This window comes from Balaenoptera ricei, chromosome 10, assembly GCF_028023285.1.
Source record: "Balaenoptera ricei isolate mBalRic1 chromosome 10, mBalRic1.hap2, whole genome shotgun sequence".
Lineage (NCBI taxonomy): Eukaryota > Metazoa > Chordata > Mammalia > Artiodactyla > Balaenopteridae > Balaenoptera > Balaenoptera ricei.
In genome coordinates, this window is record NC_082648.1 from 72136532 (window position 1) to 72144245 (window position 7714).

Here is a 7714-nt window from a genome sequence, read left to right on the forward strand (position 1 = left end):
TAGAATTCACACCCACCTGGTAGTCTATGTTGTATCAGGCTTTACATATATATAGCTGTTAATTTTTCAAATGGCAGGATTTGAACTGTGACATAGATGGGATCTCTTAATGGGAGCCATATTTGGCATATGAATGCCATATATTTGGCATTCTATTGTATAATAAATCCAGTTTTAATCCAAGATCTAAAACATAAAGGCCAATAACAGTTGTATAAAGGAATATAATGCATTTGAAAGTAACAAATGTAGTGTGTTTATAACATATGCTTCATTTAATACAGCCTGACCACCAATCTTCCTTACCTCCAAATATCATGCAGTTGATGTCCTGTTTCTAGGATCCAGAATTTTACCCAAGTCAAAAATTGAAGTGAAAGGTTTCATGTGACTTTTCATTGATAACTTATCTCCCTGCCAGCACTGAAGGGCAAGAGCCCTCTGTAGTAGATCTGGAATGGCCACCAGTAGGAAGGACTGGTGAGGACTCTAAAGGACTCTTTAGAGCTCAGTGAGGAAGGATGCAGGAAGTAGCAGGAAGGAGTGCCACAGTTGGCAATGTCTGCTTTAGCACTGGGAGGTTAGAGTGAGGGCTTCTCTGGTGTTGCTTTTGCACAATAGCTAACCAAGGGGCTACAGAAAGACAAATCCTTTCTATGAAGCTTTAGAGAAAAGTGAACCAACTGAATTAACATTACAAAGGTTTGTCTTTACTATGAGTGTAACCTTCGTAGCATCCCTACATTTTAGGAGGTCTTGTTATAACCACTTTTACATCACAAGAGCAAAGGTGAGAAACCACTGCAAGTCCATGCTTTGCTTATAAAGGCCTGACTGCATCTACCAGTGGTTACCAGGTGAGTAAATGTAAAACTTTTTTAAAAATAAATATATCATTGGAATTTCTAAAAAGTTATTTTCTCCTGCAAAAGCTATAAGAGAAACTTTCAAACTTGTTTTATAATTTCCATAGAATTGGTCTAGATCAGCATTGTACAATACAAATATAATGTGAGCCACATATGTAATTTTAATGTTTCTAGTGGCCACATTACAAATGTAAAAAGGAATTGATAAAATTAATATATTTTATTTAACACATATCCAATACCTTTTTTTAATCAAATGGAATTATAAGAACATTATGTTACAGGAGAAAACTTCAACTTTACCAGCCTCTAAAATTACCTATCTTGGAGAAAAAATAAAAACGTATAAAAATAAGATGATTTCTGATTAGATATCTATTAATGTATAACAATTAGTAATATTCAGCTATACACATTCCAAGTCAAATATATGCTAACTTTACTGTTTTGCTCTTTGATATGGATTTGAGGTTTCCTCCCACAGTTATTCAAGATTTCTCTCTCAAAGTTCATGTAGCAACAGAAAATTACAAGAAGACACAGTAAGGGTGGGTCTGTTTTTCATCTCTCTCTGGATCATTCAGATTTGGTCTAACCATGGACTTTCTATTAACTTCAAAATGAAACCAATGCTTAGAATAACTCAATATAATACAAAGAGCAAAGTAGGAAATCAGCACATCAATTTTGTTCTGCTCAGCACATATTTTGATATGACACATATGGAAGAAAGTGAAAAGAACATGATTTTTTTGTAATCTAACTGTCCTGTGTTCTAATCCTCTGATATGTTACCTTGGACAAGCAGCAAACTCTGAGTCTGTTTGTTTACCAGTAAATTAAAAATACAACTTATAGGGTGCAGTGAGATCAAGTGACAAAGTAGATGAGAAGCCCCTGGCTCCGTCCCTGGGGTATCATAAGCACTCAATAAATGGTGACTTGACACAGAAAATCTTTCCAGACCAATCTTCCAAAGTTAAACCAAAAATTGGATCAATTCCGCATACTTTATTTTAGGAAGTATTTCCATGAAATGATGAAAAAATATTTAAAATATATCTTGAAAACTGACTTCTCGAGATTTGCCTTGAAATGGAAGTAGAATTCAGTGCTTCAAATACATACATATTGAGCCTCCTCCATATGTATGAGTGCAGAATACTTTGGAAATGTAAAAGTCATACACTTCTACTAGCATGTTAACTTATTTTTTCACATGGACAAGTAAAAACATATATTTCTATAAAACGGGCTGAAATGTCAGCACCGCAGCTCTGTAGGCAATGCTCTATACCCCAAAATAGACTCATAAAATGTTTCCACTACCAGGTCCCAAAGGGGATGCCCAGTAATTGGCTAGATTGGCTCACATTCTCCTCTCCTCCCAATTCTCCACTCCCCATGCCTTCTCTTCAAAGGAAAGACAGAAAAAAAAGGGGATCCATCCCTTGATTTCTTTCTTAATCTTTATTCAATTTTAAAATTGAGAACAAAAACTTGCATATTTTATTATCTTCATAAATATAAACTGATTTTAAAAGATGAGTATACCAGCAAACAGCTCTATAAGGAACTTTTATTTTAGTATCCTAAAGGGGATAAAAAATGTTTTGGGCATGGGAAGGTTAGTTTCAAAGGAGAATGAACAGGGAAAGGGTGTTTTCATATTCTGTTTATTTAACTGATCTTCAAGGATGAATTGATATTGAGGCAAGCAAGCATTTCAGGCAAAGGATACAGTCTGAATAAATACCTGGAGACAGCAGCATGTCCAGGGAATGGAGAGTAGACAATCCAGGGACTGAATTACTGGACAGAACTGAGAGAGCCCGGTGAGAGAGACAGGGAATTAGTGGGAAATAGGATTGAAAAGTAACATTGGATAAAGTACCTTGAGACCTGCCCAGCCTATAGATTTTAGGTTATATGTGTGGTCTCTAAGTGGAAAACTGCTATGTGATGGTTTTCAAAAATATTAATAGGAAGATGTTAGTATTTTCAGATACTGTTATTACCAATAATTACTGGCTTATTTCAAAATAAAAATAGATATTATTAGGCAAAACATTAATTTGATTCAAATACGAAATAACAGTATAGTTGCCTATCCCAAAGTCCCTGATTAACGGGTACACTGAGTTTTCTTTTATTCGTGTTAAGTGGGAGAAAATTGAATGACTTACAGAGGCGTTGGCCTTTCAGTCTTTTGAGACTTGATTTCACATATGCTGATGCTTCTTAAATCTGCCTGGCAGAATTCTTTGTAAATGCTTTCCTCACAAGGATATTGCTACAGATGGTGACATCCTGCACAAGCTGTTCTACCCCAGGGAATGAGCTCCATGAGGGCTTCAGGAGCACTATGCTGAGTCCTCTAAGTCCAGCAATGGCTGGAAAAAGCTAGAATTTCTAATATTATTTACTTGGAGTATATTAGAATCAAAGAATTGGAAGACCTCTGTCCTAGTCTGCTTGGGCTGCTCTAACAGACTACCATAAACTGGGCAGCTTAAATAACAAATATTTATTTCTCACAGCTCTGGAGACTTGAATTCTGAGATCAGGTCCTTGGTGAGGGCCCTCCTCCTGGTTTACAGATGTCCATTTTCTAGCCGTAACCTCACATGGCAGGGAGAGAGACCTCGTGTCTGTTCATCCCTTTATAAGAGCATTAATCTCATCATGAGGGCTCCACTCTCATGACCAAATATAACCCTATTTATCCCCCCAAGGCCCCGCCTCCAAATAGATCATATTGGGGATTAAGGTTTTGACATAATGAATTTTGGGCGAACACAAACGCTCAGTCCATAGCAGCCTCCTAGAGACCATATAGTTTAATTGATAAGAATTGTATTTCTAATAAATAACTTCAATAGAGTCTTTTTTTCAATACATGGCTTACAGTGAGAATATTTTAACAAGGGGAGCTGAGACCTTAACAGGTAACTCTATTTGTTTTAGGTTATACAAATTGATGGTTAATCACAGAGCTGGGAGTAGGACCCCAGTCTTCCGAGTCACAAAAATCTTGGAAAATTTGTTAGAGGTAATGCCTCTGTCTACAGCCTAACTGAATAGTAGCTTTGGGCAAGCACACTTACCTTGCATTAGCACACACACCTCAGGACATAGCATCTTCCTGGAGATTTGTTTCCCATATGTGATCCTTTCTCCGTCTCTTTCTAACTCTTAAATAACCATAATTATATATTTCATTTTTTAAAAATTTAAATAGTTGAATTTTCTGTTTTTTAAAATCACTTTTCACTTCTTAGCACCATTAATTTATTTTTACTAAGTCCATAATTTGTATTAAATGCTTCCCTATTCTGAATTTAAAAAAATCATAATAATAGTAAACATTTAGTACCTATAGTATGGCCAGGCACTGTCCCTAAATCCTTTAGATACATTAACTCCTTTTATATTTCCTCCCATCCTTTGAGATAGGTACTACTCCTAGCCCCATGCTACAGAAGATGATACTGAATCTTAGAATGGTTACATACTTTTCTCAGCATCACAAAGCCAGCAGGTGATAGAGCTGGACCCAAATCCTGTGAATGTGAGTCTAGTTTGTACTTTTCAACATTTTTGGTGTTATAGATAAATAGATATGCCTACATATGCATTGTCCTAGAAGTTGTATGTAACCAGTTAGCCAAATGCCATCAATAGGTAATCAAAAATATTATCTAGATAAGAAAAATATAGGCAGACCAGAATGATACCATGGTTATTTGACAGAAAACACCTGCTTTCTAAGTGTAGTCTTTAATTTCAGCTCATAATTAAGGCAAAATATGCTACAAAGTTATTTTTTCCTTAGAGAAAATTAATCCTAATTTGGAAATTAGTACAGTAATTTTTTTGTGAAGGAACTTCAGAGATGTAATGCTACTGTAAGCATTAATAGCAACATTTGGAAGCTTTGGTTTAGAAGAGACTTAGACAAGACAGATTTCTCTAACATCTCTTGTCCAGCAGTGTGCAACTTTGACCATCAGCCCACTTTAGTCAGAGAGAACTGTCATTGTTTAAAAAAAATTTGCTTTTTACATAAAAAGCTGTTTTCCAACCGAACGTGATCCACTTAGTTCCACACTGGGGCTAAACTGAAAAAATTTAATCGCTCTTTTGTATGTCTTAGCTAAAAAATCACTAACTCCTTTAGCCATTCTTTCCATGACATGGTTTCCAGATCCTCTTTGACTCACCCCCAGTACACTAGAAAAGCTCAAAGTTGTTAATTTCTCTCAGTAAAAAGTTTCCAGAGCAATTCTCAGTTCTCTAGATTTCTGCATAATACAGTGTGTAATGAGGACCTGATCTTTCTTGATGTGTGACTGCTTCACTTTTGCTAATGCAATATAAGCTAAGTTTGTTGCAGCTACCTTAGCAACTAAGTCATGCTGTGGACTCAAAATATCTGCAAATCTTTATTCTATGGACTCTTATAATAAAGCTTTGTTTCCCTTCTCCTATATTTCTTTTTTTAACCTTAATTTGCAGCTTTATGTTGGTCTTCACTGGTTTAATTCCATCATTCATTCTACCTTCTCCAAAAATATTTGCCTCCCAATTTCTTGTATTCTAAGGCTTTAACTAGCCCTCTAAGGAATGCATACTTCGTAAAATTTTGTAAGTGCAAACTATATTTTAGTTTTTGGTGAAAATATTGAATCGAATTAAGGTCCACTTTGACTAGATAGTACTTGAAGGAATTTTTAAAAAATGATTTACAGGATTCCTCAGTGTTCACTTCTAGAGCCAAAAAGTTGCAAGAGATACTTTAAAGAAGCTCTTATATCCATCCTATATGGTTTGCCTCAACTGTGATCCAGCAGTTAAACATGCCCAGAGAAGCTCATATAGTTCAAGTAAAACACTGCCCATAGATCTATTTTATTTCATGAAAAATAAAAATTACATTAATAAAGTCTCTTTATTTATTTTGCCAAGATTTATATTTCTTTTTAAACTCTAAGACAATATTCAAAGTTGTATTAACATTAAAAAGAATGCAAGATTAAAGAGCATTCTTACTAAAAACAGAAATCAGTTACTTAGATTTTGTTTAATTCAATTCAATTATTGAGCAATTCTTAATGCAGCAAAAGAATGACTGCAATTCCCTCTCTGCAAAAGTAGGACATGTGAATCAAATACAGGGTAAGAGAAATAATTTCATTAATGTTAATCAGAAATGAACTTTATTGGAAATATGTGGCTTCCCTATAAGTAACTGTATCAAAGAGATTTCCCCCCAAACAAGTTCCTTTAAAATTAAAGTCCTCCTTAAGAACTGAGCTTACTATATATATATATATATATATATATATATATGCATGCAACACATATATATATATTGCACAAGTGGTTGAAATCTCACAAGAATGAAATATAAATGAATTGTTTAAAGCCAACTTTTTTTCTTTCTTTCTCTTGGGGAACTTGAGAAAATACTCGCTGAAGGATGAAGGATTTGGTAGAATGGCAGTAAATATTTTAATTGCTTGTTATATTTGAACTTTATTAATAAATTGTGTGCTCATGACATTTTGTTATCTCCGAGAGCAAACTGTGAACGCAAGAAAGTGTTTAACAGATCTGACTTTATAACAAAGGTCCATGGGGCATCTGCCTCTGGGAGCTGAGAAATGACGTAATCCGCTAAGGAGCGGAGGATTCCTTTCTAGTAGACGGCCTCCAATGCGTCGGGCACCACCCTGCTAAATGTAGTGCGTCAGTTTTGTTTAACAAAAAGGACATTAAAAAAAATGCAGTAAAGGTTGAGAAATTTTTACTGCAAAACAAGATCTTAAGAAGAGACCGGATCATTGCCTTGCATTTACGTATGTATCCGCTAGGAACCTCTTGCAGTCAGGGTGAAAGCTGGCTCTCCCCAACGGAAGAGGCGCTCATTCCCGGTGGAAGGCAGGTACAAGAGTGAGGTGTGCGCTCCTTCACACACTCACGCGCACACGCTACTGTTAAAGAGAGTCACACGTCTTCTGCTTCATCCCCTAAACCTGCAGCAATTTGTGATATGGAATAATTCTGGTTGCCAACTTGTGAAACAAAAAGTGCCCTGTCCTTACCAGGGGACTGTTGGATGATCTATTTGCCAATATCAATATTTGGATGGAAAGCTTAAAATATGCAGTTTTCCCAAGAGTTAGACATTAAAGGAGGGAGAGCACCACTGATGAAATATTAGCAGCAAATCGGTTAACCACTAACTTCTTTCTGTAGTCGTCGAGGCTCTTTTAAGTTTTCAGGAGAAACGAAACTTCATTCTCTGTGCTCAGAACAGAGACTCCTCCACATCTGCTCTCTTAACCACAGCGTCATCCCCGGCCGGTAGGTGACTTCGCCTACAGCCTTGAGGTCAAATCAGGCGGCGTCTGGAGACGCAGCCGTCAGCCCAGAGGCCCGCCAGGGCGGTCCCCTGCGGCTCCCCCGGGCCGGTAGCCGGGAGGGTGGTCCTACCCCAGAGGTGCGCGCCAGGTGGCGAAGCACCGGTGCAAGGGGGCGCTCCGACCGGCCTCGGAAGTTCGCTCGGCTCGTAGCCTTTCTCAGGTTCCCGACTGGAGAGCGCCGGCGTGAGGTCGACCGCGGCCGCGGTGGGACACGCGCGCAGACTCTGGAATGCGGGTTCGCGCGGCCGAGGCGCCGCTCGCAGCCCCGGTCCAGCCTGCGCCCCAACGAGGGGCATCCCAGGAGCTCGGCTCTCCTTCTGCGAGCCACAGAGACTTTTTTATTCCGCATCTCTACTTAACGGCACTTTGCAGGTTAAAGTTTACTTTATCAAAAGCCACAGCGGAAATCCATGTTGT